Source organism: Saccostrea echinata, unplaced genomic scaffold (genome assembly GCF_033153115.1).
Source record: "Saccostrea echinata isolate AGI-Se365-2 ecotype Australia unplaced genomic scaffold, CSIRO_AGI_Sech_v1 ptg000006l, whole genome shotgun sequence".
Taxonomy (NCBI): Eukaryota; Metazoa; Mollusca; class Bivalvia; order Ostreida; family Ostreidae; genus Saccostrea; species Saccostrea echinata.
The window spans coordinates 3,795,001-3,816,350 of NW_026889755.1; positions in this window are offsets into that span (position 1 = coordinate 3,795,001).

The following is a 21,350-nucleotide window of genomic DNA, read 5'->3' on the forward strand; positions in this document are numbered from 1 at the left end:
TATCGAAAATGACCCACGAAGCGGACAACCTAAAAAGATGAGTGTTTAGTCAGAAAGGATTTTAAAAAGGTTAGTTCTTCAAGATCGTAGACAAAATTTAGGAGATTTAACTGAAGAATTTAATCGTTCTGTACCTCGTCCAGTTTCTAGACGATCTGTCCAGAGGAAATTACACCTGTTGAATTACACACGGCATAAAGTAGCGAAAACCCTCACTATATCAGCTGTCGATAGAAAAAGACGAACTGATTGGTGTAAATCTCATAGACATTGGACTGTAGATGATCAGTGGAAAAATATAATATTTTCTGATGAAACACAAGTTGTTCTTGGATCTGATCAACGTGTGAACGTTTGGAGGAAAGCGGATGAAAAATGGAAGCCAGAGTGCTTATGACTGCGTTCAGTGCGTAATGGCGGCGACCGTATCACAGTCTCATTTTGGGGCTGTATTTCCTACTCTGGCGTTGGTACCCTAACCCCATTGATGGTAATTTAAATACAGAGAAGTACTAAAAGTTTCAAGGTATCATCTGCAGTGGTATATTTGTAAGTAAACCTTATTTTACCTCAAGATAATGCTCTTATAATTTGCAACGTCATGAAAACGTGAAACACTTATGGTACGGCACGGTTAAGAACTGCGGACGATAGTATTGTTCTGCCGCCTACCTCCAAGTCAAATTTCAAAATTTGACATAGTTAAATGATTTTTCATATTTATGTATATATTTATGTGAATTTTCATAAAACATAACTTATTTGGGAAAACTAAGAGAGATTAATCTTTAATTTTGGTAAAAATTGCGTTTTTCACAATAGAAATCATCGGAAAACGCAAAATATTTTTGAAACATCCCCCGTCCCGTGAAACAAAAATTCCTTTTAGAGTTTCATGAATTGTTATTTCACAAATTCATACCAAAGCTTTTGTTGTTTTAGGGGGGGGGGGCATAAGTTTACAGACAAAAAACTGCACAAATGGTCACTTTATTATCAATTTCAAATGAGTTTTTGAAAATCTAGCGATTTTAATGGAGAAAATTTTCAACCCCCTTTTGAAAAGAGTCATAATAAAAGCAATTAAGTTTTTGACACAGGTTTTAACTTAAAAATCAATTAATTATAAACTCTTCTTTGCATTCAATCTAGTTTTAATGGCCAAACTGCCATTTATATTGAATTAATTGGGTGTAAAATGTAGGCGGGAATCCAGAGTTAGCGTGCGTGGTTCTTTGTCAGTAGACTGACCCGGTTTAACATTAATCGCACTCAGATCAGAACTACAAGCTCTTGAGTACCGAATTACACGGGAGGCATAAAAGCAAATAGGAGTGATTACTTCATAGATGTAAAGAACGAAAAGTTGACGATAAAAAGCTAAAGTCACCCCGTTTGTCATCGATCATCTTCGGTTTGTCGTATGTACTGCTAGTCATGTATGAATTATTGTTATATTACACTGCAACAATAGAACAAGAATGCACAAAGATGCACTGTTGGTGTTATTTTAATCACCATGAATGATAAAAAGATTCCAATCAAGGTATACACGTGACTTAAATGTCTTTAATAGATTTTCAATCATACTTGGAAAAAAAAAAAAAAACACGCGTTATTTCCTTAAGAATAAATTAAATATTCAATCTACAGTGTAACATGCAAGGAGATATGCAAAATGTCTGCCATGGCATTATTGTTCTCAGAAATTAATTACCTATTCATTGAGTAGGTTCTGTTACGATTCCCAAATAATTTTCGAAATTTTTACATTTGCTTTGTAAATTTTTAACCCAATGTCTATTTTGGATCGTCGTTTTCATCGAACGATTATCATTTTATTTTTAAATAACAAATAAATTTGTATTGCATTTTCGTATCATACGAATTAGATAAATCATTATTTCTTTCAAGGAAAATATTATCATATATCGCTATCTCACTGTAACCAATTCGTTTGTTTTTTAACGTCCCACTCGAGAAATTTTCACTCATATTGAGACGCCACCACTTGCCGGTGGAGAGCTGCGAATCACTGTAACCAGTAGTTAACTTCACTATGTTAAAAAGGAACAGCATATATTCATTATTAAATGCATCTTTTTTTCATTTTTTTCTGATGGGGTGACAAGGCATAACTCTTCTTCCAGTACCCGAGGGAGGTTGCGTATTTGTTCAACGTTTGTAATTTCATTTTTAACTCGTGTCCTTTAATTCTTTCTTTACAATGTATATCCATATAAAATGACATCGGAAGAAAAAGTTTCGCTCCAGATTAAAGTTTTTTGAAAGTCAAACAGAGTTAGATTTTAACGTCAAAACTAATTGCACATTCCGAAATGTCTTGTCATAAGTAATAATCATGTGAAATCTATGAGAGTCCCTGTCTCTTCCAGAGCGAAAGTTTCTGCCAAGGTTGCAATATTTGAAAAGTACATGTAGGTCATACTTCAAGGTCAAAAATAAAGATAAAAATCCTCATATATTGGGAAAGATCTTGTTAGAGGAAATGCTAAAGCTACAGCCAAGGGTAAAAAAAGATTTGAAGAGTGAGTCAAGTTTGAGGGTCAGGCCTGAGGTAAAAAATGATAATCAACTTTAAAAGGAATGGTTACAATATATGTATATCTGTGAAACATATACTAGTAAGTCCTACCTTTTCTAATTCTACAGAAGTTACCATAAAGCACACAAAATCTATTTATACAAGTTATGACCTATATGTTTATTGTTCATCAAAGATTAAAATTTTACTGAAGAATGCTTTTAATCAATGAATCTCCAAGAAGTAGCAAGCATAATTTCATTACGTGCGCGTCCATGTAAAATTTTCCACATAGCCGTTGCATTAGTCAGAAAAACCTGGCGTCACTTTATATTCATTCGCTAGAACGAGCGAATTTTGTAGTAGAGAGCCATTGAATTAGAGTGGACACAAAACCCGTAGTTTGCAACGATGGCAAACATCAAACAATTCCATTCGATTCCTATTAAATATATCTCAAAACTACTTGATTTTCATTGTCAATTTTTCTCTAAAATTTCTTTCATACAAACCAAGTATCTTTAATCAGTAAACCACTTCCGTTTAAAGCACTACTTTCATCACTACCGATTGTGAAAATAATAAAAGTTAATAAAATAATTAAAGATGTGTACACATGTATACAGTGTTTTTTTTTTTAGTTTAAGAACCTTATAAATCCTATCCCAAACTGGAGTCTTGACAAGACATCATCATATGGTTTAGAGAGAAGGAAAAGTTATCAAAATGTAATGAAATGACTTGAAAAAAACTGTTCGAGGTATTAGACCAGCCTTACTTTACTTTAAAAAATGGGGCTGCGCAATAATATCGATATTCCAGTATATTGCGATTCGTTGACAAATAGTATCGTATTGCGATACGTTTTTCCATTACCGATATACCGGCAAACTGCTTGGGCTTTAGATTTCATAAATAAAATATGAAATTTAATATGTCAGGAACGTTTTCAATCGTGCCAAATAGTACCAAACGGTAAGGTTGCCGTTGTAAGCATTTCGTTCCAAAACTGTAGTGAAATCAACAAGAACCGTTTTGTAACACACTCTGCTTATAGATGAAAGTTAATAAAATAGGGAAAAAGAGCCTTCTACCTGTCATTTATAATATTGCAATACATTTCGCAATACAGTTAAAATTATCGCAATACAAAATTTCCAGCCGATACCCAGCCCAACTTTTAAAAGTTCAATAAATGTTAGAAAAGCAAGTATCAATACAATATTTTTAAAAATTACAAAATATAATACAATTGACTTAAGTCTGAATATGACACAAAAATCAACTTATTTAGAAAAATAAAAACAAACTGCAAATTAAAATAATAATTTAAAGAATCATGAAGAAACCAGCTCAGGTTCAGACGAAGAGGTGTTTTTGAGATACGGTAGTTTTTGACTTCTGGTAAATCGTGAAATCAACAAGAAAGAGACCGTTTTCCAGCTTGGTTTCTGCCTAATAAATAATGCACTGAAACAGTCAAAGAGAAAATCCATACGGAACCAGAAAAGAAGGCGAACCCTTCAACCCAGCCAGGCCCTTTCAATCATATAATAATATAATATTGACCTTAAAGCAGTAGTTTAAAAGCTTGAAAAAAATTCAAAAAATCAAAAATTCAGTGAACTTGACTTGCTAAGAAACTCGATATGAGAATATATGAGAATACACATGCAAGTACAGGACAAATGTTAAAGCAGTATACATTCATGTGTTACATTGTAACCAAAGAAAGACTACTTGAGAAGAATGAAAAGACAAAGAAGACAGAAGAAAAAATATTATTATCACTAAATCTCTTATCAAACACAACGATCTGCTCAGGTATAATAGTCAAGAGTAAGAAGATTTATATAGTGGGGAAAAAATAGCGCAAAAACCATACAAAACACACCTGTTTACATTTTTTTTAATTTCTCAATATTTCAGAAGACTTTATTCAGTAAAATTTTACATCTATCCGTAAAATTCTCAATTATGTTATCTGTAAATGCAGAATGCAACTTACATAAAACTGACTATCGAGAGCACTAGCTGATGATTAGTGATACATACTAAGGAGACAATTCATGTAACCTAAAGAAATGCGGTGAAATGTGTAATCAACTACATATTACCATTTTCTTCAACTGAAATGGTGAGGAGTTGATGCTTCATAATGAAAATTTGAGCTTGATTATTTTTCTTCAAAGTCTCATTACTTGGAAAATAATTCATGTGAATATAGGGTGGTGGAGGACTGCAAACTGATACATATGCTCATCAACTGAGGGGTTTCTTCAATTGCCAATCCTGTTGTAAACCTCGGTTAAATAACCCTTTCCCGAAGGATTATGTATTACTATTTTCTTCAATTCAAATGATCAAGACCTAATGCTACATAAAGGAATTGTGAGTTTGTTTACTTCTGTGAAAGGTCTCATTGCTGAGTATTTCATGTGATTGGTGGGGGTTGCAAAATTAGACAAAATGTCAATCCTTCTGTATCTCAAATCTCGGTTAAATGGTGATATCTGAAAAATACTTAATTTTTACACATTCCTTAAGACCAATGGCTTTCGCTTCTAATGCCGGGTGCTTAGCGGAGGAACAGTCACTTCCAATGTTTACGTCTTAGGACTGACTAATCGACCCTAACAAAAATTTACTATAGTCAACAAACTAAAAGTAAATACTTTGATTTGCTATGAAACTTTACTCTAGATATTATTTTTTTTAGATTTCTAAGCCAAAAATATCTTATATTCGACAACAGTGATGTAAACTTAGGAAATAATATGTAAATATACATGTATAAGTAAAAGTTCTATTTAATATAAAAAATGTGCAGGTATGAATTGGAGAATACAAAATATAACAATCTGAAATCAATTATAGTAAAAATACTTAGATTTACTACAGTAAAAACTTTGATACTATAGTAAACTATAGTTACATGTAACTACAGTACTCTTTTGTTAGGGGTACCAGGGCCTCCTGATGACGAAGCAAACGTCCCACCACTAGGCTACCGTGACTGGTCAGATACTGGAGATTATAGGAAACTTGAGAGACAGGATGTCTGCCCAAACAAAAACTTTTTTTAACAAATCATGCCAAAATCACATAAAAATCATATCAAACTCACAAATTCATGATTTTGAACTATGATTTAGACATGATTCATTAAATGGATCATACAGAAATCATAGATGACAAATAAGGAAGTATGATCCTGATGTGGTTTGTTTCTTGGCTATGAGTCTGCTATGATTTTCCTGCGGTTCTGGCATGTGCCATTAACTTAGAAAACAAAGGAACATATGAGTTTGAAATGATTCAACTTTAACTGGTAAGGGTTTGTGATTTTGATATAATTTCTTAACTTTGTCTTTAAACATACGAGTTACACATGATTTGTTAACTTCTCTGTTAAGAATTATGAGTTTTATATGATTTGTTAACTTTGTCAGAATTGGTTGTATGATCCCGATATGGTTTGTTAACTTTGTCATCTATGATAGGTGAAAATGCAAACTTTAAATTCACTCTAGCTTGGAGAATCAAACAACATGCATACATCAATAATAGCCATATTTAAAGGAGAACATGAAAATTAATTTTTAATAATTAAAATGCGTACAGGTAGGTACGAAGTTTACTGAAGACAAAAAATAATTTTTAAAAAAGTCGAATGAAATAACAAATAAATAAATAAATACAATAATTGATAAATAAATTAGCACAATGTTTGAATAACGCAGCCTGTTTTTTTTTTTTTTTTTTTAATTTTGTCTTCATAAAATATTTGCGATCCACTCCCAATTTAACTCTAAGGCATTAGATTAGGATTAGCTCACTAGTACTGGTCAGTTTCAGAGTCATAGTAACCTTGTTATGCAATTCTCCTGCTGGCAGCACGTTGTAGTGTATAGTGGTTTGCAGCCTATCTAGGCCAAAATTTGAATTCTGATATACAAGATGTGTGCGTTTTCTTGTTGCCGATTTAAAAGAAAAGACTTTGCATCATATAAGCAACAAAAATAAGCGCTGGACTATTAACCCTGCTCGGTGAGTACAATTCCTTTATCTTAGATCTTTTTTTTTTTTTTTTTTTTTTAAAAAAAGAAGACTTTTCTAGCTTCTACCAGTACATGATTGAATTTTTCTTTTGTATATGTGTAGAAGAGACAAAGTGTTACATGGATTTGAATTGAAAACTTAATTTAAGCATCAAATTTACCTCCTTGATTCAAGTATTCGTAGTATATGTGTAATGCTAATCATTATATAAAATGTTTATTAAAAATGAAATTCTTTTGCAGCTAGTTGTCAGTTCCATCTACATGATCAACATATTTGAATTTCATTCAAATTGCCACATTCGAAAGACCCGCCTTTGATGCAGGCAAAATTTGAGTACGTACGTTAATAATATTACATTTCAACAATATTATTCTCATGGTGATTAATCTAATTCTTTTCATTGATGAAATGGGGAAAGTACTTGAATATTTCATATTTTCATCATCTAAAGATAATTATATGCACATCGATGAATAAACACCATTTTCTTTACGTTTCTTTTCAGGTTGTGCAATACAAAACAAGAGCTTACATCCGAGGACAGACTACTTGGGAGCCTTTTCAGTGTTTGTGATTCTAAATAATAGATCCACCACTCTGTTGATCCTATAGTGAACATATGTTGTAATTACATGCTTTTTGCAGAATCATAAATAAGCAGTGACATCAATGAATGCCGATTTATTCTTGAAGAAGAAAGGATTTCTGTGATTCCATTCTTTTAAAATTCAGTGAATAGATTGGATAATGTTTGTTTTAATTGTCATCTGATTAATGAAGATCAATTGTTCGGATTATATTTGCATGATGATATAGTTCATGTGACATATATGTGAATTTTTTTTAACTTTTAGTAACTGAAATTGTATATCAAATATTAGAGAGATGTTTGTTGCAAATTTTAAAATGTTCAGTTATATTGTATAAGAATGTATAATTGTCCTATGAGTTGTTAGCTCTAACAGATCATACCAGGATCATGATTTTAATACGAGTTGTTAGCTACAATAGATCATACCAGGACCATGGTTTTAATACGAGTTGTAAGGTACAACAGATCATACCAGGACCATAGTTTTAATACGAGTTGTTTGCTACAACAGATCATACCAGGACCATGGTTTTAATACGAGTTGTTAGCTACAACAGATCATGCCAGGACCACGGTTTTAATACGAGTTGTTAGCTACAACAGATCATACCAGGACCATGGTTTTAATACGAGTTGTTAGCTACAACAGATCATACCAGGACCATAGTTTTAATACGAGTTGTTAGCTACCACAGATCATACCAGGACCACGGTTTTAATACGAGTTGTTAGCTACAACAGATCTTATCAGGACCGTGGTTTTCTTGCAAATTGTTTAGTTTAACAAATCATCCAAGAATCATGATCCATTTGCTCATTTGCATGTGGAATTTTCCTATGCCGAAATAATATCAAGACCATGATTTACACACGAGTCATTAGGATGATCCCATAGGCTGTTTTTTTCTGTTTGGGTGTACTTATAGTTTACGAATCATGCATTTCCTCAGACAGTGGGATTCAGAAAAACCCTCGATAAGTATTCTGGATAGTCATAGCTCAAATAAGACCCTAGAACCTTCTTTAAAGTTGCCATAGAACGCGGAATTTTTGTGTTTGCTATTCCATTTCACAGGATACAGTACCTTAAGGAGAGGCAAATTCTTTGCAAGGAGTCTTGATTTTTCTATGTATTATTTAGAGTTCGAGACGGGTCGTATTATCGTAGATGCAAATATGGGGTTAGAAAATTGCGAAGAACCTGTAGAATTCTCTTAACGATTTGTACATGTATCGGAAGTTACTTACTTTTAATGGAGGGAACTTAGGGCTCTGATATTTAACATGTTTATTCCTTTGATATGACCCTATTCAAGTACTACATTTTCTTTACTTCATGGTCTTTTGAGGAAGGGTGCTCGATTTACTTGGCTTTTTCCCCCAAAACTATCTAAATTTCATCAGGGAAGATATCAATGTTATCAAAAGGAGTATTTAGGGGTTTTTTTTCATAGTTAGTTGAAAATACGTCTTTTTCTTTTGACATTTGTCACTGCCAAACTCTTTTTCTTACCATTAGTCTTTTCACACCTTTTCATATGAAAAAATTTGCACTGTCCAAGGATGAACATTATTGATAAGTTCTTCAAGTTCATTAAGAAAAATATATATTTATTTTATACACGTCATTTTTATGTGACGATCTAGTCCGTTCTGATCCTGCTGTGACATCTTGAATAAACGTTATGCTTCTATTTGCTTCTATTCGCTTTTTTTTTAAAAATCTCTCTCGGTAAGATATTATTTATTCCACAATGATCCTATAATGATATTATTTATTTCACAATGATATTGATTTTCCTGATAAATGTTCAATTTCAGGCGTTTTTCTTACCATCTAACTTCGTTCCAATTTCAACAACCAATTCCAGTAGATGCATTAAACTGGACTGAACCGAAGGCAAATGCTTCTTATACAAACAAAATGAAAAAATAAAATCGAACCGGGGGGAGGGGGGGGATGTCCGGCGCTGGACCCGCCTTTATAAATTCTACCAAATTAACTCTTTGAAAGATCCAATGTTTAACTTGATCTGTATCTGTATCTAAATTATTCACCTTTTACCAACAAAGCGCAAAGCGAAAATGTCGCCATTGGGTAAAAATCGCAAAAACTTGTCATAGCAAATACCTTGACTGCAAAGAACATTGCTACTTTTCAAAGCTCCTCTGATGGCTTTTAGAATATGATACCTGGGATATGTTCAGCAAAGCTTGCGCTCGCTTCTGAAAGGTTAAGAATGCCCAAATGTTCCCGTTCAATTTTTTTTATTATTTGTTTTCATAAAGCAGTTACTATGCAAGTTAAGCAAGAGGAGTTGATAAACATTGACCGAATATGACTATCTGCGAAGAGGTGAAAAACCTTTTGATTGCTGGTGTCCTTAATAAAACATTGAATGTTGCAAGAGGAAGAATTTTGGACATTGTCGAAAATTTATTTTTAAAGGATCATAAACGATTAATATTTGCAAACATCTCATAGAATTTTCAACAAACGGCCCATGGCTCATCTGAGTCACTGTTTCTTGTTCTTCATAAGGAAATGGTCCCTATATATTTCTATGTAAGAATAGATCAGGTATTGTGGTATCACCCAATCCCCTGAGGTCATGATTTGATTTGAACAATACCGAATCTAAGCTACCTGAGGATGCTTCCGTATAAATAAGACTAATCTTAATTCGCTGTTGTTGAGATGAAGATTTTTAAATATTTTCCCAATATATCCCTGTGTAAAACTTTGACCGCCCAACTGCCAAACCCTTTCTATAGGGGTCATGGTTTGCACAAACTTGAATCTGCATTGCTTGAGGAAGCTTCCACATAAAAATCGCTAGTTATGGCTGTGCTGTTCTTAAGAAGATTTTTAAAGATTTTTCCCCCCATGTTTTTCCTATGTATTCCTAGGTTTGATCGACCACTGTGACCCCACGCTACCTCCGGGTCATGATTTGAACAAATTTGAATGTACACTATAGGGGCGAGGTTGCTTCCAAAATTCTTGAACGGGACGTAAAACCACAAACAGCCATTCAATCAATCTTAAACCACTGAACCAGTTTCAACCAATTTTGGCATATAGCGTCAATGGGTTAAGGGGTGCAATAAATGTGAATTTCATGGTTCCTGCCTCCCTGGGGCCTGAGGAGAGGGACTAAAACCATCAAAATTAGTGATACCTTTATATATCTTTACTCCTGGACATCAAGCAGTCAAACTGTTGGCATGATTTAAATAAGCATTCAGCCCTTTACGAAAGATTGTGAAATTCATGGCCCCAGGGCCAGGGGTTCTGAAGTTAGGGTTGGGCTCTACTGATCATATAGTTAAAATGCATAAATTCTTTAAAAATCTTCTTTTCTCTCCCTTTATATAAAGCAGATAAAGTAGGTGTATAGTTATGATGATCAAGAATGCCTAATCCAAAATTGTGAAATTTGTGGCCCCAGGATGGGGGGTCTGGAAGAGGGGCCAATTGAATAACAATTAATATTATTAATTATATAGTGTAAGTGCATTATTTCTTTGAAAATATTGTTCTCTGCTCCTAGGTATCTAGCAGATAAACCAAGTATATAGTTATGGCAAGCAAGGGCGCCTCTTCAAAAATTATGAACCGTTCACGGTAGCTCAGTCGGTAGAGCGCTCGCTCCATGATCGGGAGATCGTGAGTTCGAATCTCGGCCGCGACTGACCTAAGTCGATAAAAAATGGGTAGCAACTGTTCCTTCGCCATGCGCTGGGCACTTTGAAGTGAAAGTTGCGGGTCTTTCGGATGAGACCTTAAAAACCGAGGCCCCGTATCACGGCAGGCGTTGGCACGATAAAGATCCCTCACTGCTCAATGGCCCTAAGTGCCGAGTAAAGGTCAAAATTTGTAGCCCTTCACCGGTATATGGTGACGTCTCTATATGAGTGTAAAATTCTCGAATTGGACGTTAAACAACATACAATCAATCAATCAAAAAATTATGAATAACTTAGTCCCTAAGTCAGGTGTTTTGGTGTTCATGTAGTGAAAATACATAATTCTTTAAAAATCTTTAATGATTAAGGGTGCCTCTTCGAAAATTGTGAATTTTGTGGCCCCAGGTTAAGGGGTTCTTCAGGAAGGGGATGGGGCTCTATTAATTATATCGTGAAAGTGTTTTTTTTCTTTGAAAATCTTCTTCTCTGCTCCTAGGTATTTAGCAGATAAACCAAGTATAAAGTGATGATGAGAAAGTGCACCTCTTTCAAAATTGTGAATATCTTGGCCCCTGGATCAGGGGTTCTGGTGTTTGGGCAGGACTCAATTGATTATATAGTGAAATTTCATTAATTCTTTAAAAATCTTCTCTTGCATGGTTATTATGATCAAGGATGCCTCTTCCAAAATTGTGAAGTTTGTGGCCATAAGGTCAGGGGTTCATGTAGGAATAGGTCTACTGAATGTATAGTTGAAATACATTATTTGTTTTTTTTAAAAATCTTTTTCTGTGCCCTTGGACATTTGACAGAAAAACTAATTACATGGTTATGATGAGCAAGGATGTCTTTTCAGAAAGTTCATAACCTCGGGGTCAGAGATTTCGGTGTTAGGGTTTGAATATAGTAGAAATGCATTATTTTTCTGAAAATCTTCTCTGCCCATTGTTAAGGAAACCTTCTAAGTGCATGATTATGATGAGCAAGGGTACCTCTTCCGAAATTGTGATTATCTTGTCCCCTGGGTCAGGGGCTCTGGTATTAGGGTTGGGCTATATGGAATCTAGTGAAAATGGATTATTTCTTTGAAAATCTTCTTTGGGCATCTAGGAGGCAAACAGGGTATATAAAGTTGTAATAAGCAAGGGTGTTTTTACCATATTTTGAAATTCTATACCCTTTGGTCAATTTGTTTCTACTGAAAGAAGTTATTCCCCTTTGCTATTGACCTATAATAGTTTTAAATAACTAAATAATGTAACTTAAAAGGTCAATTGAATAACAAAATTATAGTAGCATTTTTATACAAATTAATACAAAAAGTACTTTCATAGTTTGTAATGGTCAGGTAGACTTTTAAATAATAAATATATGAAAATGGGACGCAAATGTTGCATCTCTGTACATTAAATAACCTTCAAAAACTGAGAGAGGCCAATGTGAGGGGGAATGAAATTTGTTAACTAATAGTGCTCTAGAACTATTGTTTTGTTCATGCAGTCCGCATGACGATAGTGACAAAAGCGGGAAAGTACAGGCAAATAAATAGGTCAACTTTAAGATTTGTTACTGAGTACTAAATTAATATTCTACTGATCCCTGATCATCCCATTTCTCTTGCTTTTGAGTTACTCAGCTTCATTTATCAGCTTATTTTGTTTTAATCTATGGATTGTTACATTTTATTAATCCGTTAAGGCCCTAGGGCTTCTTGTTTGTGATTGAATTATACAAGGATGTCTTTATAGGAGGTATTTTGCACCATAATACATGTAATACTTTAGGTATTTTTAATCTTTTTTAAAAATAGATTTTGATGATTGAGGGACATATGAAAGATTTATCATTTTTGTTAGGTCTAACCCAAGAATTGAAAAACAGTTTAATAGATGTTGAGTATATCAGATAAGAATCATTTTTGTTTACTTACTTTTTTCAATACGGCGTGCAATTTATATGTACTAGTAGTTTATTATGCATTTGCAATATAATAGCTCCAGTTCTCTTTTCTATCAAACAACCCTAATAAAAACTTACTAAAATTATCTATAGTAAATACTTTGATTTACTATGGAGCTTTACTGTTCATCTTTTTTTTAATATTCTAAAGTTTAAAATCTCTTAAATTCAATACCGATGACTTAAATTTTGTAAATAGCATGTTAATTTACAAGAAATATATCTAATTAATTAAAAAAAAAAGATATGCATGTATGAATTTTAGAACATAACATATAACAATCTGAGATCCATAGTAAAAATACTTTTATTCACTATAGTGGAAACTTTGATACTATAGTAAACTATAGTTAACTATTATAGTATATTTATGTTAGGGAATGCAGTACTGCAAAATCAATATTTGAAAAAAAGTATAGATATCAAAAAAGAGATATGAAAAAATTAGTAAGCACACTACCTTTAGACATATCTTTCATTTTTTGAGACGAGGCCATTTGTTGGTTCGTGGGGATAACTTTTTTTGCTAAGATTAGTTTTATGTTAAACAAAATCCATGTACATGTATGTTACATGTAAATAAAATTATGTGATCTTTTCTACGCAGTTTATAAACCCCACTAAGGCATAAAAGCGTCCAGACTTTAAATATTTAAAGACCTTGCCATTGATTGAAATCTAGAAAACTGTGCATTCATTAATCGAAAAATGTTAACCCGTGAAAACGCAATTTACACTTCCTTGTCTGTATTTTAAAAAAAAAATGTTCTTTTTTTATGTCTCAATTTCAAGCCGAATCACAGCTGAATAATTTTCTTTCAGTAATTTACAATGTTGTTTATCACTTTTGCATTGTTGGAAATTCTTATTATATATATCTTTAGAGATATGTCCCTTTAAATGTTAGAAGTTGGACCAAACAAGAATGGCGTTTACTCAAACGACAAAATAAGTCCACTGATAGGAAAGATAAACCACATTTTGTATATCACAGACCTAATTAACTGTTACTCTTCACTATTAAATGAGTATGTCAATGACTTACTCTTCTAGAGGCCCCAGAGTATTTTTCGAAAAATACCTCATTTTTTACACTATGGTCAATATTTTCTCTCTTAAGAAAAATATGAAAATGAACAAAACTCATGATAAAAAAAAAATAATGAAAATACGATAGTGCTGCTAAATATAAATAAACAATTAGAATTGAACTATAAATTTGTTAATTATTCCAGTCCGAATTTCCTCTGTTGATGTTCGAAATTTTACCCATTTTAATGAAATATTACAAAAATGTGAATAATAGGAACTTTAAAGTAGAAATAGCCTCAGCTTGCTTACATTGCCCTAATTCTTCTAGCATAAGAATAATACGAGGTCAATAATCAAATCCTTGAGAAACGGTGTCTGAGAGGGGTTTTGTTAATGTTTTTAATATCTTTTATTGCATGCCATTCAATTGTTAGAAATGAAACGTTGTGCTTTCATAAGCGTTTGCAATTGATAACTAGCTTTCACAACGATGATGCTTATGGCCACTCATTGAAGACAACAACTCTTAACTGAAATTTGAATCTGAAATTTTCTTTGTCATGTTTAATCAACGATTTATTGATTCTTCCCTCTTATGCCGATGTTCTACAGTTAGCCAATTAACGCTGTTTTGTAGAATTTTTTGGTTACATTATCATTCATTTAAAAAGAATCATAGCGCATGAAGCGAAATAAAAAGGGTACCGTAAAATGTCAGCAAAACCTTGACCAGCCTTATATTCGCCTAGGCTAAGGTCTTACATGATCATAAAGGGAAATTCCATTTGTGACCCTGCACACACATAGATAACCAAATTTAAAATTTCAAAAATAATACACATGAATTTTCTAAATATTGATCAAATAACTTTTTAAAAATTTAAAAATGTTCTCTTGCAACTGAATCGTTTAATTGGTTTCTTCATACATAACTAGTAATTTTGGGGTTGAAACCTACCACATTCTGAAGTCTCAAGTTTCTTTTTTTAGTACCCGAGCTTTTTATTTCTTGTCCTGCAGTAAAAAAGTTCATATTACTTGATTTACATTCCCGTATATAGTTGATTAAAAATACACAGTTTCTGAAACGAAGCCAATATTTTGATTGCCCTTTTTACTTGGTATGAAAAAGTTTATTTAAATCTTCCTGGTTCGTTCTTTTTTAAAGTAAGCAACCCCCTTATTTCTTCAATTTTACTTAACATTTCGGTCGGGTATAGAGAACAACATGAACAGTTTTTTAATATTTTTCTGTCTCTTCTCTTGTCATGTGTGTGGAATAACGGCATTATGTAAGTTGTTTTATATATTTACTATATCGGTCTTACTTTCGATGCAATTATTTATTTACTTATTTTTGCAGGTAAATGTCTGGACTATAATGATACTAGCAAAGAAACGGCTTTTAAACTTTAATAATGTTATAAAGCAGGCAACACTTGCGTTCCTTTAAACACTCTTGTTCTGTAATAGTTGCAACTGTCGCTTCAAGTATCTATATATGAATATGGATGGTAATAAAAGAAAATTTTGCACTGTTCAAACTGTTTAAAAATTTTCTAAAATTTTTACCTTAATTTTATATAAAATGACCAAAGTAAAACTCGGTATGAATAGTAAGTTCCTGTGTTCTGCAAATGTTTAAAATTATCAAATACATATATTACAAACATGACTCTTGTATATCTGCACAAAGAACTATTTTGAAAAGTACTGTCAAGGTCAGGGGTCACAAGGTCAGTAACCATCGTACTTTACAAACGTCCAAGTGCCAAGCAATATATGTGCAAAATATGAAATCGATACCTCTTACAGTTCTCAAGACGGAAAGACGCCCTAAAAGGTGATACATGCACCAAACTGTAATTCTGCTCTGTAATCTAGACGACACAAAAATATATTACCCGAGTGTGCGTTTTATTTTATTTTTTCTGCAATGGTTGAAACCGTAAACTCCGCATTTATAAAGACGTTTTATTGTTCATGAGTAATGGCACAAGTATGTTTAAGTACTTAAATCTTTTTAGTTCCCTTCTGGTGAAACCGCAGGGAACTATAGATTTCCAGTCCGTGTCTGTCTTTCTCTCTGTCTCACTTGGTTTTTCTAAATCTTTGCAGATAATGAGCTACATTTTGGTATGTGAGTTATCTAATGAGCTACAGATCAGTTTACATTTTGCTCCACTTCAATGATATTTAACGGAATTACGACCTTTTTAATTTTTTAAGGGTTTTCCTCAATTTTTATCCTAAACGTTGATGAATTATAGATCAAGTTTGCATTTTGTTCCGCTTCAATGATTTTTGACGGAATTATGGCATTTTTAAAAAGAACCAGATTACACTCGCCGGTACATGAATAGGGGACCAGTATTTCTAATGTACGCTCCCAGAAAGCTTGTTTGATTTTTGGTCTTTACATCATATATGTTTCGTAGATAAAAATGGCTCACATTCATAGATACCATGGCAAACCGGTTTTAACTAGATGAGCAGCGTTAATGGTGTGATGAATGGTTTGAAAGATAAACAGAAGTCTCTGATGAGACCAAAGCTCTATAGGTGTATAATCAGGGTTCTGGGGTCCGGTTATCTGACCCATTCCAAATCCAAAAATCAGCTATATTTTACCAATGTTATTTCTTTTTCCAATTAAGTGTCCTTGAAAAATTAAGAGAGTGCAGAAAGAAATGAGATACGTTTCCCTGCGAAACGTCTGAAAATCTATAAAGGTGTCAACATGTGATTGTATCATAGAGCTATAAAAATAAGTGATGCAACACATCTGGTAAATCACTGACGATGTTTAGTAATTAGTCATTATATCACTTTTGTGTCATTTAAGTCACTTAAATCCTATATTGATCATTTAAAAAGAATTACAGTTATCATGGAAGTTGTTAATGAGTTTTCTATGCACTTGCTCGCACCATCTAAAAACAGTAAGGGTAAGACTAATATCCCTAAAAGCACTAAATCTGTCATCAAACTTTTCCCCCATCTTTTTTTTTTAATTCTCCAATTAACACACACCTATTCAAGGAAGTATTCCCATTTATTTGTTCTACTTAATGTTACTACATGTACACATTAAATTCTTTAATATAGAAGTAAATTATTTTCTAACATATTATTTCCAATTATTTTTTACAGCAGTCATAAATGTAATAAAACTAAACCCTTTATTTTATTTATTCATTATTATTATTATTATTTATTCATTTATTTTGGCAAGTTTTTATCCAATTAAAAAAAATAAACCTTTTTTTATCATCAGTCATGAATGGAGTAAAGTAAATAATGTTTTTTCTGAATTTTTTGCATTATCCAATACAAAAAAATCACTTGATTATATATATATATAGATAGATAGATAGATAGATAGATAGATAGATAGATAGATAGATAGATAGATAGATAAATAGATAGATATTTAATTTTTTTTTTTTTGGTAACTATGACTACACCATTTGTCAAAATCGAAAACCAATTTACAAAATTTGTATCTTTGTATAGTGTACTTGTGTTCCAAGACTTCTTGAAATTGGACCAAAACTGTTGATGGAATAGTGTTTGGAAAGAACTTCAAAGAAATTTTAATTTTTAGTAAGCATGGTAACATCGTTTGTTGAAATAAAAATAAAAGATTGATTATCATTGTTAATGCCGAGTCTTCAATATATCAGTCATATTTAAGCAAAAAAAAAAAAATAAATAAAAGATATACAGCATTATTTACCTTAATATAGTCTATCCTGGTAACACATCCCATTGAAATATGACCAAACTGTACGAGGAGTTTTTGGAAAATTGTTCCCAAACGGGCAGAGAGACGAACACTAAACCAATGCAATAGCACTTCTTGTTCTCAGACAAGTAGAGCTGAAAATAACGAACAGTAATTTTGTGCGAAAATGAATTGTAACAATACAAACTGTGAGTAGAGCAAACTCGAACCTCAAAAAAAAAAAAATTCAGAGATGAGATCAGGAGCTATGAAGTAGTAAACATCCCCTCTCGACCGGTCAAATCCCCCGTCTTCTCTTTGTCATGACGGTGTCACCGTTCACGGTAGCTCAGTCGGTAGAGCGCTCGCTTCGTGATCGGGAGGTCGTGAGTTCGAATCTCGGCCGCGACTGACCTAAATCGATAAAAAAATGGGTAGCAACTGTTCCTTTGCCATGCGCTCGGCACTTTGAAATGAAAGTTGCGGGTCCTTCGGATGAGACCTTAAAAACCGAGGCCCCGTGTCACTGCAGGCGTTGGCACGATAAAGATCCCTCACTGCTCAATTGCCCTGAGTGCCGAGTAAAGGTCAAAATTTGAAGCCCTTCATCGGTATATGGTGACGTCTCTATATGAGTGAAAAATTCTCGAATGGGACGTAAAACAACATACAGTCAATCAATCATGACGGTGTCAACTCAGAAATTCGAAGAAATTTCAGTATGAAAATAACGGCATATCACTTTGGATGAAAGACGTCGGTCAACATTCGAGCTAACGGCAGATTTCACTTACAAACAATGTCATTGTATCGATCATAGAATTTGTACAACATTGACTTTATTATACAGTTAAAGTATATCATTGAGGGAGTTAGCAAGATTCCAGTTCCCCAAGGCCAGGACTATTTCCCGAGGCGAAGCCTCGGGAAATTAGACATATCGAGGGGAACTGGAATATTGCTAACCCCCGCAATTATATACTTTTAACTGTTTTATTATACCGATACAGACGTAAAAATTAGAGGATTCAGATAGCGGGATTTCAAAGCAGGGATTAGCTCACTGAACTAACACACGGGGATTAGTCCATTCATATATCATACCAATGTAAAAGTAAAATCTAGAGGATTACGGATAACCGGGAATTATCTTTCGAAGCAGGGAGTAGCTCACTTGACTAACGCACGAGGATTAGTCCATTCATATCGATTTCTAAGGAATTAGTCATATCTAACGATCTAATTTTATATAGGGATAAAATCAGTAGAAGTGTAATAAAACAGATTGTACACGGGGGTTATCATTAAGTCTGCAGACCTAGCTCTATTAAATTTAGATCCCCTAAGTTACATCAATATCTTTTTTGGATGTTTATTAAATACAGAATAAATTGTAAGACATATAATTAATCTTTGATTAAATTATCAATGTCTTCGATAGCAATGATATGAACATGTGGCGCAATCTCAAAATACGATGAATTTCTACTGTGAGTTTAACGATGTCTAACACTTTCTCTTTCATTTCATCGCGTGATAAGACACAATTTTCGTTATGATTTACCTCATTCTGTCAGTTTCTATGAGACTTCAGGGTTAGTTCAATGGAGATTACTAAAAAAGTTATTGCTGATTATTACACCGTAAGGGGGATGTGTGCCATTGTCTTTTTGCCCAAATTTATAATTTCACATTGGAAAAAATTTGCAGACATTGGTGTTTAAACAGGCCGGAGACAAAATAATTCCAGAAAACCTGTATTAAATGGCACTAAAGATTAGGAGAGAAGAGAGAAGCATTAAATGTCGATTCGCGGTCCGAGTATCTAAAGTCGAAAAGTAACGTTGCTTGCTTGACGTAGGAATGTCGGACTCCGACAAGACGATAAATCTACCAAATTCAAGTCAGGATTTTTTTTATCCCCTCGCGACGATTGGTAAGTTACCATATTGTGTATGTTACTAGTAACTAGCTTGTGAATGTGTACATGCGTAATGGAATTGATGCAATTTTTATCGGGATCAATTGCACTTACCGTGTTGCTGAGAAAATATTTGTTGTAATTCTACCTTGTTTGAAATTACATAAATATGAAAATAACTAATTAAACGTATGGTTGTATTTTAACATCATTGTTTTTTTTCTAATATGAATGTTGAATTGTGTGCAATCAGGATCGGAATTATTCTTTCCTCGACTCAAAACTTAAGTGTTTGCTTGCTTGATTGAATGAATGTCGTTTTACGTCCGATTCGAGATTTTTTTCAGTCATATAGAGAAGTCACCATCTACCGATGAAGGGCCTCAAATCGAGACCTGTATACTCGGCACTCAGGAGAGTGAGACGTTTTTTTATCGTTCCAACGCCTACAGTGATAAGAATTCATAATTTTTTAGGTCTCACTCGAATAACTCGCGACTTTCACTTGTAACGCCGGGCGCTTAGCGAAGGAACAGCCATTATCTATGTTTGTCAACTCTCGGGAGATAACACATTAAGTTTGTAAGCCGAAAGTGAAGTTCTTACTAAGTTGCCTTTGATTAGCTATAGTGGCCTGGCGACTGCAGAGTTCTATCTATTAGCTTGTTTATAATCTTGTGTAACAGTGGTCTGTTATATTCCACTTAAGAGTCATTCTCTGTAAAACCCCTGTCACACCGGGACTGCGTCCTCACGGCGATCGCACGGCGTCCATAAAAAATGCAAAACGCCGAGGTGAGCGCAGTAGAGTCTCCTACAGCGCCGTGACAACGCGGTGAGATCTCCACTGAACGCGGTAGGGTCTCCTTGAACGCCAGGGGACGGCGCGCACTTTGGGCATGCACAAAGTACGCGCCGTGTGATCGCCGTCTGATAAGAACACAGTAGAAACGGAGTATGATCGCCGTGGCAGCCCGGTGAGATCTCCAACAACGCAGTGGGAGCTCCGCACGCACGCCGTGAAGACGCATGCACATGATCGCAGCATGAACGCAGTGATAGTAGACTGCGCTTCCACGGAGACCTCGCGGAGTCCTTGGAGATGTCACGGCGTTTCTATCACGCTTTTACGGCGCTTCTAATGAGATTAATTGTCTTGTGATTTTTTTGACTGCGATTACACAGCGACAACAAGGAGTTGTCACTGCGATCATTGCGCTCCCTTGGAGTTTCTACCGCGTACGTTGGCGATCACAATGCGCTTTCACGGCGTTGTTAGAGCGTTGTCAGCTAGCTCACAAAACAAGAGCAATGGCCTCATATTTGATCAGCAATAATTCTAACGTATTTGTTGCACTCCTGGCCAGGAGCATGGGAGTAGAATTGGGAAATAAAAATTACAGCAGAACCTGTTCTGTTGTTTCAGTGGAGTTGCGATGGAATTACTTAAATTTTATAACAACTTTTCAGTGCGTTTATTTTTTACATTCATGATAAAATCTAAGAAAAAACACATCTGAATTGATATAATTGAAAAAACTAACAGTAATTTAGTACTAAATTATTCAAATATATCATTTTTGAAGTCTTTTCGTAATGTGACTCGAATCTTTAAAAAAATGTGTTGCACTCCTTCTGAATATATATCCATAGTGAAGAACGCATCGTGGACGTATTGTGAACGCAGCAAGCGCAGTGAGAACGCCGTGAACGCGAGGTGACAACTCCTGACACGCCGTAAAAGCTCCGCGGAAGCGCAGTCAATCGCGAAGAGATCTCCGTTGGGAACGCAGTAGCACGCCGCGAGAACGCCGTAGAA